The sequence below is a fragment of the Geospiza fortis genome, unplaced genomic scaffold (genome assembly GCF_000277835.1).
Source record: "Geospiza fortis unplaced genomic scaffold, GeoFor_1.0 scaffold265, whole genome shotgun sequence".
Classification (NCBI taxonomy): domain Eukaryota; kingdom Metazoa; phylum Chordata; class Aves; order Passeriformes; family Thraupidae; genus Geospiza; species Geospiza fortis.
In genome coordinates, this window is record NW_005054393.1 from 2,812,207 (window position 1) to 2,828,868 (window position 16,662).

Consider the following 16,662-nt stretch of genomic DNA (forward strand, 5'->3'; position numbering starts at 1 on the left):
CTTCTTAAAGCTCTTCTGAGGGCTTAGGTTGCACAGTCAATAGGATATGAAGACTTAAAACTGCTGTGATTAAGTGGGAACTCCAGAACGAAACCAATAATGACACGAGATTTGGGAAATTCCGTGCTAAATGTCAGTGTCCGTCACAGGGTACTGGAGCACAATAGATTGCAAAATAGTCACTCAGTGTACCTTGACTTTTCTCTGTTATGCATGTTTCTCTGAGAGATCCATCACCCTTCTCCTACCAGTCAAATTCCTCTGCAAAATCTTTTTTCTTTTGACAGTTTACCTAGCCGCTGTCCTAACTAGGCAAAGAAAACTACCATCCCATTCACACATCCTAGCACAAAGCCCGATGCCTGGCCACATTCCTTTAATCATTTATTAAGATGAGTTGCAGTACAAGACAGTTTTCACACGCTGTAGCTGACATTCTGGTTCAATTATATTTTGTAAATAATGTGAAAGGTGTAGTTTGAAGTAAACTCAGACATTAACAACATCCGAGGAACTCTATTCATGTGATTGGTTTCATGGCTGTAACTGAAGGCAGAACCTGAGCTTACAATACAATATTAATACAAATTTGCTTCAAAGATTCTCACACAGTGCAACTTCATAAAGACTGTGTATATGGTTAATTTTAATTCATTTAGACAAATAGGAGGATCTTTAAAAATGAGAGAGACCTAGGAAAAAGAGATCAATTTCTAGGGAGGGAAGATTTGCAAAGCATCCTCAGCACACATTAACGATTACAGCTTGCACCATGGTAAAGGAAATGCAATTAAGGCAACCAAGAAATGAACTTCAAATCAGTTCTGTAGGTAAATAATAAATAAAAATGTGCCCCTAGACACACACACCCTGGGTATCAAGCTACCAATATAGAAGGTAATAGGGTTTTTAAAATCTAGAAAAAGAAAGGATTCAAAGTGACAAATGAAAACCAAACGAAACATAGGGAAAAAGAAAACAATTTTGCATGTGAATTCAGTGGAGAAACTTGTCCAAATCCTGCCCTAATATGCTGAAGAACAAATACTTGCTTTGCAGAATTTTTGTGATTTTACCTGATATACTGAGCAGGAACATTTCATACTTGCTTCACCTCCCCATCATGTACTGCCCTGACATAAATTCAAGTATTCGATCCTTACTCAACACCTCCTTCATTGCTGGCATGGTGAGCAAGGAGAGGACTAGGCAAATTCCCCTTTAAATTTTTTCCCCATGTTGCAGCTACCCACTACAGGAGACCTCATCTGCTGCTGGCAGTGCAGTACTGCTGAAGGGGCTGCACAGCAAGCTGCTGTAAATTCTGTCCTCCCACCTTTGTGAGCACAAATGTGTTACTTTTGTGGCATTGTGCTCTGCTTGCCAAGGTCACGAGACACAAAAGAACTCTAAGACTGAAGTTTGAGAAGCTTACCACAGCCAGGAATTTCAGGCCTTTTTTACCCAACTGAGCAATTTCTGAAATGGTTTGAATTCAAACATGACATTTTCCCTAAACAGCTGGTCACATACCCAGTGCTGCTTTGGTATAACTCCATTGAAGTGAACATCAATTTTACCAAGGGCGTGCAATATTCATGTTGCAAAATTTTATTACTTATTACTGGCTGCATGTGTGCATGAATCAAAGGTCATGGAACAAAGGCCAATCTTTTGATCACTAATTTTTAAATTGATAGTTCATAATGAAAATACTAAATGCAACATCTGTCTTCAGCTTTCTTTTTATTTGCTTGCTTTATATATATATATATGTATATGTATATATATGTATGTGTGTATAGGTCTTGTCTTCTATATATTAAGCATAAACATGCTGACCTACGAAGTGAAGATCATGTAATCTGGTAGTTCTTCTACATGAACATACTTCTGGATTGCAAAATTTGACTCACCACCACTTGCCTGCACCACTGAGCTGGTTCCTTTGCCACACATGGAGAGAAGTAGCTGTAAGGGGGTAAATAATTGATTTCCCTATCGGTGGAAAAAGCAGGATTAATTCTCCTATCTCTTCCACATTGCCTCCAAACAAAACAGAGTTTCAAAATCCTCTCAAGAGTAAAAAAAATCCCTGCTGCTGGATCCTTTCCTTACATGAAAAAAAAATAGAGGTGTTGGTTTTTATTATCCACAAAGGGTCAGCATTTGCCCCTCAAAAAAATTTATCAGCACCCATTCCTCAGTGGTGATGCTGTTCTTCTCTGTGAGTTGTGAAAGTGGTTTTAAAGGGCAGGCCTTTTACTGGAAGAGAAGAAATGAAATAGAGATGAATTAGCAGAGTTTTACAATCCGGTTTGCTCAGATTTTGCATGGTGTTTGAGATTGTCAACATTGTATTTTGCATTGTAGTTTGTGTTCTATGACTGCTCACTCAGGTTTTAAAGCAAGGGCTGAGATAAAAATTCATAGAGCTTTATGGCACTTTGCATGTTGAAAATATTGCACACGCATTAAGTAATTTATCTTTGCAAATCTCCTGTAAAGCAGGTTAGTAGCTATCATTTCCATTTTATAGATGTAAAATAATTTGCCTTGGGCGGAGCATTAGTGGTAGAGCTAGGGTTATCACTTAAGACTCTATTTAAACCTTGGATCATGCTATTCATTTCTAGAGAGTGTCCCTGATGAAAATGGATGGATTTTTACACAGATTATCTTTCTCTCTTTGCTTAACACTGTTCACAGAATCACAGAATATGCCGAGTTGGATGGAATGCATCAGGATCATTGAGTCTAACTCCTGGCCTTGCACAGGGCACCCCAAGAGTCACACCATGGGCCTGAGAGCACTGTCCAAACACTTGAACTGTGTCAGGTCTGGGGCTGTGACCACTTCCCTGGGGAGCCTGTCCTAGTGCCCAACCACCCTGTGGGGGAGGAACCTTTTCCCAATATCTAACCCAAACCTTCCCTGACACAACTCCAAGCCAGTCCCTCAGGTCCTGTCACTGGTCACCACTGGTCACCATAGAGAAGAGATCAGTCTCTGCCCCTCCTCTTCTGTTCATGAGGAGATTTTAGCTGCAATGAGGTCTCCCTTCAGTCTCCTTAATGTTGGGCAGACCAAGTCACCTCACCTTCTCCTCATACAGCTTCCTCACGGCCTTTTGCCATTTTTGTTGCCCTCCTTCAGATGCTCTCTAATAGCTTTGTATCTTTCTTACACTGTGGCACCCAAAACTGCTCCCAGCACTCAAGGTGAGGCCTCTCCAGTGCAGTACAGTGCAGGACAATCCCCTCCCTTGCCCAGCTGGCGATGCTGTGCCTGATGTACCCAGGACAGGCTTGGCCCTCATGGCTGCCAGGGCACTGCTGACTCACATTCCACTTGCCATAGACCAGGACCCTCAGATCCCTTTCCATGGCACTGCTTCCAGCATCTCATTCACCAACCTGTCCATACATCCTGGGCTGCCCCATCCCAGATGCAGAATCCAGCAGTTTGTTTGATTTTTTGTTTGTTTGTATAACAGCACTTAAAAAGGACAACACCAACAAACACATGAGTGTTGAAATTAAGCCTAATTATTATAAATTGCACAGTCAATATTTCAACACATGACCAAGGTGTTATCTCAGGAAGGTTCCTACACGTTCTTTAATTTTTTATATCCACATTATCTATCATCTCGGTCGCCAAATTCACCTGTGGCATTTTTCAGCAAAACTCTCTTAAATCAGGAACAGACTTTTAATCTGTTAGGGATTCACAACACTAGCATGTACATTAATGAAAGTAGGCAACAAAAATCAGTTTAAAAATAAAACCTGTGTGGCTGTAGTGGTTTTTAGCACCCAAAGATTAATTTTGCCCACTGCATGGGAGAAAGTGTGAGCCATCTATTTTCCGAATTATGGCTTCTCTTTGAAAAGACCCCCAAGTTTTGTCCAGTATAAAGCAGGGAAAAAAATTGTTTTGTGCATTTTGATTAACATCTAAAGTAATTACAAGAGAAAAGAAGGTATGGCAAATTCTTTCAGTGTTGAAGATAAACACAGCAATTGATAAGATAAACTGAACAAGGTTATCAGTGTTTCATAGGAATAACCACACTGTATTGACAAAAATATTCTGATTTACTCACTGTGTGGTTGTTCTTTCCCCTCTAGCAAAATCTCTGCTGAACTCCTGAGGAATGTGGCACCTCCATTGCCATCTAGGAGATGATTTCAAAGGGTAGAATGCATTTCCTGCTTAAAAGCATCTGTCATTTTGTTGTTAGTAACTTCACATAGAGACTACTGTGGTTTTCCACAGACTTTAACAAGTACCAAAGCTAGGCATTTCTTACCTCAGTAAGTTTTGCAGTCTGTGGGGGTAAGGACATAAGGACTGATACTATGATGGAATGAGGTATATTATGTACAAAATCTTTGCTACTAAACAGCACAAGTTTCCTACATAAAAACAAGCTCCTGCCTTATTTCTGTTCTTTGTTGAGGTGACTTACACCTGGATATTAGTATTCTTTCATTCAACCAGAAATCATACAACTCTGTATGATTGCAGCAAATAGAGTTTGAGCATGATGTCAATTAATGAGATGTCAGTGGAAGCAGAGCTAACGCAGAATCACAGAATGGGTCAGATTGGAAGGGACCACAGTGGGTCACTTGGTCCAGCCTCTCTGCTCAAGCAGTGTCATCCTAGAGCAAATGGCATAGTACTGTGTCTAGATTGTTCTTGAATATTTCCAGTGAGGGGGGAGGCTCCACAACCTCTCTGAGCAATGTGTTGTGTGCAATCTGCTTGGTCATCTGCACAGTAAAGAACTTCTTCTTCCTCATATGCAGATGGAGTTTCCTGTGCATCAGTTTCTGCCCATTGCCTGCTGTCCTATTGCTGGGCACCACTGAGAAGAGCCTAGATCCATCCTCTTGACACCCTCCCTTCAGATATGTACATGCATTCATAAGGTCTCCTCTCATGGGCATGGTTCATGGGCAGCTTGCTGTTCACCAGGACCCTCAGGGCCTTCTCTACAGAGCTCCTTTCCAGCAGGTCAACCCCCAGCCAGTGCTGCTGCATGGTCACACTATCAGAGCACACTGTAGAGTTATTCAGGATGGGTGAGTAGTAATACTAAGTGTCTGATTGTGAACACTAATACGGCTAATTGCATTACTCTCACTGTCTCTTCTGCACTTTTTGCCCTTGCTCGCCTAATTCCTGACCCACTGCACAGCCTGTCACAGCCCATGTAGTCCACAGTGACAAAGAGATGGGGACAACAAGGCATAAGCCCATGCCATGAACTTTGACTCAGGAAGAATAAAAATGCCAAGAAGTCAAGCTCAGGTGGGGTGGTTGGCTTGGGTTGGTTGTGTTTATCCTGCACCTTCCCTTTCCTCTTCTTCTGCACCTTACCCCTTCCCTTCCCTTCCCTTCCCCCACACCAAGTTCGATGCCACATGCAAATACTGCAAGTGGTTGCTCAAAATACTGTCTCCTTAGGTGTTTGTAGCACTAGAGGAACATATGAGGAATGTATGGCACAGAGAGAGTGAGGTAAGCTGGTAGCCCTGAGTAAACACACAAAGAATGTGAGTTGCATCAAGGGTGTGGCTCATGGGGGTTTCTTCAGATTCAGCCATCTCCTGCTGTTTGCATCCAAAGCGGACAAAGATAGGGATGATAAGACATTGCAACACTGTGATTCTTCTGAAAAACTACAGCAACCAGTCCTTATATAGTCTAGCAAATGTAAAATAAGTCAGGCTTCATTTATATCCACTCCTTGTTCTGCGCTATGGAGGTGTCTCTAACCTTAGCTGACTCTCCTACATTAATTCCTATATGTTACTCAAATTAAAGCAAGGATAGACAGAGGCTAACCAGACAAGTAACTGTACAGGGCCATTCTCTTGTATGAAATGAATTGTCACAGAGTAGATTGCTTCCATCAAAATGTTAAAGTCTCTCAGCCTACAGACTGATGTGGTTGCATCCTATGAGGAGCACTTCTTGCCCTCTGCTGCCTCCTGAACTGGGAGAGTATGTGGAAGAGTACTAGCCATTCTAGCCTAGGACTGTTTGTATAAATGAATAATGCAGATGATCTAGCACAATGTGCAGGGAACACTCCCTGCACAATTGACCAACATGAACATGGTCATAGCTATTTCCCAACATTTTACAGTCAGCAGTTCTGTTTCTTACTCATCCCAGTGCACACAGATTCAATTACTGAAGTATCTGAGTAGGTAAATTTTCCTTTCTAGCCAAAAAAAGCAGAGATGATAGTCAGTTCTTTTCTCTCAGCCCTGTTAGTAAGAACCCTAATATTTGTGGATACTTCCTTGCTTCTTCCTTCTCTGTGATCCCAGAAATATGGCACTGAAATAATTACCTTGCATATTTTCCACAGAAAAACTAAGCCCAATAGCAAAGCTGTCACTGAAGAGAAGGAGTAAAGCATTTTTCTGTTATGTGCTTTGAGATTTTGTCCCCCAAGGGTTTTAACCACAGAGTAGATGGTCATTTTTATTTAAAGCAAAACAAGTCATAATGCTTTATGAAAAATTCTATCATGTTTTATTCAACACTGCATAGCTAAATAATAAAGACATGCACCAAAGTCTGGTCAATTCAATCTGATGAATGTAACCTAAATCCCAGAGATATTACAACTGCACTGAAACAAATTCCATGGGACATGGACAGGTAACCAGCTGATCTTTTTGTCATAGCTTTAACTTTCAAAATCTTTCTCAGGTGAAAGTTTTCTGCAGCAGGTTGGAGACTGTCAACATATGTGACTGAGCAGAAGAGCATCTTCTGGATATCAGAGGTATCACAAAGTGCCTGAATTTCCAGCAATGGCATGTTTCTTTTCTAATGAGGAGGATCCAATGTAAATGCCCCCAAGGAAGGCCTTAGGGCCGTTTGACCAACATAGCAAGGTACAATATTGAAAACTGAGATTTGGGTAAATGACTTGGTGTTGGACGATTGGATTTGTGAAGTAAAACAGCTTCAACATAAGCCCTGTCATTGTCACTGCATGTATTTCTGGGCATTTCAGTTCAGACTGCCTCATGTGATCCTGTAGACTGAATATCCACTATTCATTGGGGTATGCTACTTATGCCCCTGTAGCACATCTTTCAGCTTAGCTCTTTTTGGAAGAAACACAGGTTTTGCACCCAAAGCCCATGTCATGAGGAGGATCAGCCTCAGAAGCACACTCCAGATCCGTACCAAAATGCTTTTACAAATGCTTGCCCACAATCTGAAGTTTCCAGGAAAAAAAAGGAGAAACAATAAAATATTTTAGTTCCTACAGAAGTAAGAATTTTAATCTTTAGAAGGCAAGACAAGACCTAGAACTTCAGTGTTTGAGATTTCCAAATTGGGCTGCCTCCAAACCCAGAACATAAGCAGAACCAGTCTTTTATGGGTTACCTAGAAAACCACTTGATATGAAAATAGCAATGGGTTGAGAATGCCAAGCACTTCCCATTATCCAGTGATACTGCAAGGTAAACAACATACACAGGATATGTAATGAAAAGAACAGGCTAAAGGCAGCCAGGCAGCTCTTCAGGGAGCCACTACAGTGGCATACTTCAGCAGGCAGGCAGGGTGGGAACCAGGGCTGGCCACTGCATCCACAGAAATAAGGTGCTGCAACTCAGGACGAAGTTAGTCAGGCCACAAAGAAGATAATCAAGAAGTGACATCCCATTTTAGGTGCTAACTAAACATGGCTACAAAAAGGGGTTGTGGGGGGCCACCTGAATGATCTGAGCTTTTTCTTCCATCCTATTTATAGCACGGTCCCCAGCACACCTCAGGATATCTATTTGATCTCAGGTCTCTGGTATTTACTTCTTGAGCTCCCAAGGGCTTTGATGGCAGTACTCCCTTTCTGTTCAGACAGATGAGCAATTCTTTGGGCATTTCAGTAAACCTGCCAGAGGTAATTAAGATATGGCTGTCTCTGTAGCTTCCTCTTCCCAAACTCAGAGTCAGTCCTTAAAATCCTCATGTGACTTGACAGCCAGAGGATGTGAACCTATAATCAATTCCATGTGCACTCCCACCTCCATCAGACCCCCAGCTACCAGTGTGGGATATCCTGCACTGCTGGCAAGAACACAATATCCTGGTGTAATAGAAAGCATACCATAAAAGAGCCCAGGGACATATGAGGATAAAAAGACCTGCCTCCTGCCAATTTTTTTTCTGAAACAGTTTAGATTGGATAGGCTGCTTCACGTTCTCCATCATCCCATCTTCATAAGCAGATCCCCAAACTCCTCGTCATTTGATTTCATGCATTACTTCCTTTCCCAGCCACTTCTGCAGAACTAGAGACCCAATTCATTAAAAAAATGAGACCCAGTGCAAGAGCATTAACTTTTCCAGACCTACTTCCTTCCTGTCCTCACTGCTTATTTGACTGTAAAACAACTGATGCTGCAGTTTTCAAAGAGGCGAGTGTGGACCACAATTTCTATTCCCAGCCTGTGGGAGTGGGAAAGTGACTTCGGCATAAATACATGCAATTTGATACTTTAAATATATTTTAAACCAGCTCCTTTTCCTTTAAGTCTTATTTCCTCTGAAGATAGAAATTTATCACAGATGACTCAAGCTTCCTCAAGGTTTTATCAATTTAAACCTCAATAATGTTCTTCCTTCATGGGTTCATGCTACACTGCCTAGCCCTTGTTTATCCAGCCAGCACTTGCTCATGCAAACCAATACTTCGGCTTTTCTGGCTTATTTGTGTGGCTGCTTTTTCATTGTCTGCCTTGCCCAATCTATTAATTTGAGATGAGGGTCTTGTGGAAATTAATAAGTCTGCAAATGGATGAGCTATTTAAAATCTTACCTGTTTTCTACATGGTTGCAGAATACAGAAATGCTTCTCCTACATGGAGCAGGCAACAAATGCCTGGAGCTCCCAGCAGTGGAACTATTGGAGGCTGTTTTTCTACAACTTATTTTGCTTTTTCCCTTTGTTGCCTGTCATCTGCCGTACACTCCTGCACCCTCCAGCACTAGCTGGATTAGAGGCAGCTGGTATGGAGATGTATCCATGGTAATTGGCCACATGGGCTGAGGTGATACAATAGCTTCAGCATCTCCTCTTTACCTACCTCTCGTGGGCTTAGTTGTTAATTACAGCTCCGAGATATGTGAAAGGTCTCTGTTTTGGCCCGTGCATCTGAAGAACGAGTCAGAGCTCTTCAGTTTTCGGTCTTGAAGTTGTTTATTAAATCTTATCTATAAAATTTTCTTTCTGCCCAGCCGAGGTCTGCTCAGCAAGGCAGCCAGTGGCACTCTGACTGCCCTCGGGGTGGTGTTGTCTTTTTATACTGCAAACTACGTATAACATATTTACACTAAATTCCCAATACCTATCACCTATGTTAGACAGTGAACTTCTATTCTAAACCGATCCCAAAGTGCCAGCATCACAGCAGAAGATGAAGACCAAGAAGGAGAAGAAGAAGAAGAAAGGCTAGGCACGCCCAAGTCCCTCCATCTTGTCCCCAAAAACTCCCATTCCAAAAATCCTAAAATCTACCTTTTCACGCGGTGATAATTTTATTATTATACTATTTAAACTTCTGTGACTTTAAGGTCCTCATACAAAGCTGATAATTTGCTCCATGGGTCATAATCAAACCCACAGGTGTTCTGGGCTGCGTGCCAAGGTCTCCGAGCCCCCCGGCAGGGGCCCTGGCAACTCTGGACACCCAGAGGGATGTACTGAGTTCCAACAACTACCACCTGATTTCACAAGGCTTAGGAGATCCTTGCTCGTCCATGGTATTTGGTTAAAATTAGTCAACAGGAATGGGGATCAATAGATGGAATGACTGCATGAATCTTTCTCCCAAACTGAAAAATCGGGGGCTGGCAAGAAGCTGTGATTGTGTGACTTGAAACAGCTGAAATGTGTCCTTGATGTCCTTTCTAGTGCCTCAGGAATAATGACAAGTTTAGAGAGTGCAACTCTGTGACCTTATTTGAATTGGACCACACAGCAGTTTGTCTGAACAGCTCTCTCCAGGCTTTTTTTTTGGTAAGTTTAAAGAGACTATATCAGCACATCAGTGTGGTCCAAGGTTACCAGAGTTGTTACGGCTCATGGCAGAGGCACATGCGCTCCGTGATTCTGATGTTTGTCATTCACAGATCTGCTCCTGACCTTTTTTTTTTATCTCTGCATCTCACCCTGAAGCTAACATAAAGTACAACAGAATTCAGGTCTCCTTGAGCAAGCCCACACAGAAGCCAGAGGGCTTCCTTGGAGAGTCGGCTGCTGGCTCACAAGGACTTCCCTCAGGAAAGGAAAACAAGGAGGTTGTATTTGTTTTGCACTTTCTCAAGAACCAGAAGACTGACCATAAGTGAACAAAAGTCTTATCTGAGTATGGAGAAGGAAGTATGGGGAAATAAGAATTATAATGAAAAAGTTTCAAAACCTCACAATTTCTATGTGTGGCCTGAAAAATTAGATGCTGAAGTAGGAGCCAGAGCTTCAAAAGCTGGAAGTCTGTGTAAGACCAACCTTCCCTATGTAAAATGGGGATAACAAGTAGCACAAATACCTAAAAATGTTTAAGAATAACAACTTAATAACCACATGGTGCTTTACATCCAGAGAGAGCTTCTGGAATGCTAAATATTCTTGAAATCTTGACATTCCACAAAGATTTTGGTTTGGTATCTGCTAAGGGGTGTTTTCTCTTTCAGGGACCAGCTGCACTCTCACTTCTTAAGTGAAGGTTCTTCTCTAAAATAGAAAGATATCCAGGTTGATGTGATACATCCTGGTGTTGTGACAAGAGCAGTATGAATCAAGCTAGTCCAGCCAGGAGATCTTAGCACAGGCTGGTTAACCTCTACGTTAATATGAACATCTGACACTTGATTTTCTAGAAGGGATTAAAATAAGGGTAAAACCTTGGGGGATGCCGCTTGCTTGTATGTATGGGTCAAGGTGTGGGGGACAGAGGCCGTGAGCAAGAAGCTCCATGGCTTGAACTGGTTCAACCCTCCCTTTTGCCTGTGATGTGGAGGGCACTCAGACTTACTTGGAGCCCAGTGTGAAAGAGGGCAATGAACTCAGGTGGGGTTTGCTGCATAGTGGTTGCATATGTGCCTCTAGGCAGGTCCAAAGCAAAAAAAACCCACTGCTCTCGGTAATCAGAGTGGAATGATATATTTGCTTTCTTTCCATTTTAAAACAAAAATCCAGCCTGAGTTTTTTAAATAGCAGCATTTCTCTAGGAAAGGCATTTGTTTACTTTAGTGCCTGTAAAATTCGTCAGAACAAGAGTATGGGAAATAGAAAGCCTCGTGTTATTCACAGAACAAGTATAACAAGTTCTGCAAGTTCTCTTCCAATGTTTCACCAATTCACTCTGCTCAAAGCTGGCAGACTAGACTTCATCCTAAACACAGTAGAGAGATTTTCTTTAGTTTATGAATTAGATACTACAGTGTCTTTATAAATCTGGGCCTAACACATATAACTACCTCCCACCCAAATAGCAATGGCATTGCTAACAGGCACCATTTTTGCTGGAGACAGGGCCAGGATGTTGAGAAACTTGTTCTGCTGACACTTGGCCCAGAAGAGCAGAAGTCACTGGCCATCCCCTGCAGGACCCATAGCCCACACTCTGCAAGAACCTTATTTTATCAAAGCTGCACTTTTCCCCTCAGTGCCCAGCATTGCCATAGGACGTTGTGGGTTGTTAAATACTGGGGCACAAACACAGTTGTTGACTCAGGAAAGGTATAACACCACAGCAGCAATTGGGATTGCTTGGGATGGAGAAAGAGAGGCGTCATGGAAACATTGATTTTAGTTTGACACAGTACAGCCTGTTCCCCCTTAATTAAGCAAGCAGAAATGGAAGTCCTTAGGCACTGTTCTCACTGTTCTCCAGCTTTTCAGGCATTTACATGTACAGAACACCTCTTCTGCTTCCCTTGGGGAGAGCAGCCTTTATCCACCACAACTGGAGCTATTTTTAAACAGCAGAGAAGGCTTTTCCAGTGTCAACTCATGAGCTGCTCTCTCTCTGAGCTCACGGAATGGGACACATATTCTGTCCAGCTACTAAAAATACTTGTGGAATGTTGGACATATAGGGACTGACAGATCTCTTAGATATCCACCGAGTTGGGTGATAATTTGGGTTGAGTTCCCTTGATTTGGCTTTGACACCAGGCTGCTGCCCGTGCGTTTCTGGCTGTTGACTTTATTCCCACACGACACAAACCTACCCAGGATCTGTGGGATCACATCAACCCAGAGGTACAGGATGAGAAGAGACCCTAATATTTGTCCCTAATGCTACAAGGAAAGGCTCTAAAGCTTGACCATGTGCTAAGTAACTGCTTGATTTCACTAGGAGCTTCGCTGACCTCCAAGGCATTACTCATGGAGGAGGGGCCTTTTTACCATGAGTAAAGGCTTTGGAATCCTGCCTCTAATGTGGAACACTACAGTAGCCACAATGAATATGTAAATCTCTGCTTTGTAGGAGATAGGTGCATAACATTAGGAAAACAAAGAGCAAAATAAGGAAGGCATGTTCAACACCTCAGTCTGCATTCAAGCTGCTGATTTACAGACCCAAGGGACAAGCTCTTGATCTCATGTTCCAACAAATTGCAGGAACAAGATGCTGACAAGTTATCTAAGGAATGTGGTCCTCGAAGAACTTTTCAAACCAGTCCATAAGTCCATCCATGTGCAGAGGCATTGCAGTTTTGGACAGCACTAAGAAAAGAGACCAGCCTCCATAGGTACATGTATGGCTTCCATAGATTCTAGAGAAGTCTGACAAAAGATGAGGATACTCAGGACCATGAGCATTTGTGGCTTGACCTTCCTTAATCTCAAGCAACAGATTCCCCACAATAATTTACAATGACAGAGAAGGAAAGACGATAGCATTTGATCTTTTGCTTTGCTGTGGAAAAGCAAAGCATATGGTAATACAGAAAGCACATTTTCTGCTCTGCCTGTCTGCTAGAACCACTATAAGAAATCAAATTCATCAGATTATAGCCTCGTCAATCACGTATTTAACTGGCTTTGCAGGGAAGGCAGAAAGGGAAGGAGAAGGAATGGAGTTTGTTTCAAGCTTGTCCCCATGTCATAAATAAATAAAAAGAGGGAGAAAACCTCTTTTAGTTATTTTTGCTGTAATAGAATGGTGTTCAATGATGACACAGCAATGACACAGGTAAATGTTAAAATTATCTCATGTCATATGTCAAAAATACACATAGGTGCTTTGACTGCTTTAGTTTCATATATGGCTCGCAATCCACAATCTACAATGAGATGTGAGAATGTGGTTAAGAGTTGAGAAATGAATAAAAAAAACCCAAATGTGTTATTCTAATGAGCAAATTCTGCAGTCTACACCATATTATCTCACTAACTCCGCTTGAAATTAAACAATATCCAGTGTGAATTATCTGCTTAGTTCCTCTCTATACAGAGGTGTCAACAAGAGGGCACAAGCTGACTTTTATGATGTGAATCAGGTCGGGTGGAAACTATTACTTCTTAAATTTCAGCAGTGGGTTGGCCTGATAGATGGTATAAAATAAAGACTATCCCTGCCCTAGGGGGTTGCAGTCTAAAAAAAGACCAAAGGAAAATATTTGTCTCTTGCAAAGTGATTTATTCAATTGGTTCTCTGAGTTTATAGTCTACTTTGAAGGTGGGCACATTTGTTATGTAAATTCTAGTTTCTGTGAGAATCACAGAATAGGCCATACTGATGTATGCTGATTCCAGAAATTGCATTTGGGTTAAAAATGTTAAAAAAAAATCCTGTATGTTTAGACATTTTAAAGTTGAAATGATTTAATTTATTGGTTAAGAATAATTTTTATTTCTAGACTTCTTTGAATAATCTGGATAAATAAAACATCTTATGCACAAAATGTGTCACTTCCAGAAGTGATTCTCTCTACATTTTTGTTTTAGGGAAAAATTCTGGGGAAAAAAATGTTGTGAAGCAAAAGCATTCCAAAGCTGAAATCTGCCAAACAGTTTGCTGTTCGGTAAACTCTGCCACAACAAACAAACTAATAATTTCAAGAAAGAGTGATAATTGTGAACAAACCCGCAGCAAAGCAAAGGGCTGGTCTAATTGTTGGATCAGGTAATCTGCAGGGCTCTGATTTAGTGTTTGAGGTCATAATTGGGTCCCTGACCCCCTGCTTTGGTCACTGGAAATGAATGCAGCTGGACTTGGCTGGTCATGCTGGCAGACATTTGCTGAAGGATGCACTGAGTGCACTTGTTAGCAATTGGTTGCTGTTCAGCCTTAAGTCAGTGTGAATTGTTGCTGAGCTTAAGTCTTGCTGTAACGCCAGAAGTAGTAAAGGTTCTTAGGTGAAGAAATAGAATTTCCTCTCCTTTGTCACAGGGCTTTCTGAAGCACAATAGCATGAATGAGTGTTAGATAATCTACAATTCAGAATGCTTCCTACACAGAAGAGGCAAAAAAAGTAACATAGCTTAGTAAAGTCTGCAGGCTTTGTGTCAGGAGCCTGGTGCCCCAGTGCATGTCTCTGCTCTGCATCCTTCAGCAAAGGGCATAACCTCCGACCCTGCACTTCGCTTCCCTTTAGATAATGATATCTGCCCTCTTTTTAAAAAATGTTTTTAAATATACATGTTAGATAGGTTGGATCATTACAGAGCAAGCACACAAACAAATATACACACACCCAGACAAGCCATAGTGATACATAAAATGCAGACACTCCCATGCAGAGAAATGTACTGATGACCTTAGGCTAATGACTGGAGTCTGGGTGGTACTGCTGGCATTCACAGAGCATACACTCAAATAGTTGTGCAGGTCTGCACAGGCAGCCAGAGAGCCTTTTTGCATGAGGCTGGCTAGCCTGGATGTTCCCAGGCATGCTGAGCCATTTGGGGTAGCTGGCAGCTGCTGGGATGCTGCTGGGCAGGCAGCTCTGCTAGCTCTGCTCTAGCCTCAGAGGGCAGAGCCTGTACTCACAAATAAGGAAAGGGGACAACAGTTCCCACTTTCTAGAGAGTTGGGGGTTTTGTTTACTTATTTATCAAAGCTGCTATTTGATTTAAAACCCATATTAGCAGGAGCCTTGCTAGCTTAAATGTGGTGCAGCTGGTGGTGAAGTCTCAGAAGCATCTCTCATTCAGCACTTCCCACACTGGCAAAGGGCCTGGCCTCTCCTGCATAGTTTACAACTGCTGTGTTTGGAAGTGTGGAAAGGAAAAGCCTTGGGAGGAGCAAGAAAAGAAAAGGAAAATCAGTTGTGGAGAATTTCTTGTTTCCCAATTTTAAGTGCAATTTTGAAACAATCAGAAATAGCTCATTCTAGATGGGCCCACGCATTGTAATTTTTGAACTTCCAGAACCCTCCCACAGGATCAGGTTATTAATATATTTTACCAGAAACAAATTTCACAGGTATATCATATTTTCAGCACACAGCACTGCACCTCGCTCTGCTGAGAGGTTAAGCCAAGCTATAACTCCTTCACTGTCTGTCAGCTTCAAGTCTTACAGCAGCTCATGTGTGGTTCACAACTGAGTCTTGTTTCATGTGTTGTTTGCTAGATCACCTACAAACTCGTGAAGTGGAACTATTGTTCTTTAAAATAAAAAGCTCTAGTGATGTTCCAGCTCTCTATGAATGGAGCCTTTCCCCCAAACTTCATGCAGGGTTCCTGTCCAGTCTGGAGCAGGGTGTTTCAAGCTGTCCTTGCCAAGCCTGTTAGCACATGCTGAACAGCACCAGTCAAATTACTGCGTCCACAGTGCTCTGGTTAGAACCATAAGCTGAAGTTTACTCCATTCCAGGAGGAAGAGGCTTACCACACACTGCTCCCCTTAATCTAAGATCTTGCCCAGATACAAGTTCAGTCACATGTGAGCAGCACTGTTAGTGAACCAAAAGATTATGTGAAACTTTGGACCCATCCTGGCTCATGAACAGGGCTTAAGTTCAGAAGTTATTCAGGAGCTGTTTATAGCAGTTCTGTACAATCAAACCAAAACCAAAAGCATGCCAACAATGATGGATGCCTGAACTCAAGCACCTCAGCATGCTTTTGGCTGTTCCATAACCAAACAAATAAGTCTAATGTCTCATTGTCTATATTCAAACAGGACGCTACGCTGCAAGCTCCCAGGTTGCATCTGACCCTGAATAAAACTGCTTTATCAGGCAATGCAATCCAGTGTGTACTTATAGGAGGCTTACAGTTTTCATATGCAGGCAAATAACTTTATCACCCTGGACTTGCTCTATTGTTTTGTCTTTCAACACATTAGACATTATGGGATCTTCCTACGTTTCTGCCCCAGCAGCACCTCCTTCCCTGCTACTACTAACCCTTCAGGTACTGCTTCTGGTTTGGTGACTGCTAGTTCCCAAAAATAAAAGATTCTTTTAACCTGGCTTCTGAGATGAAACAGTCTTGTTGGATACTAGATAGTCCCCTCAGAGAGAGAGAAATGTTTTGCAGTGAAAGAGGTTTCCAATGGACTTCTCATCCTCTTCAAACCATAGAGAAGCAAAATAAATAGATTTAAATAATGTATTAGATTATTTCAGGATTCCTACATATTTCTTTAATGAAACAG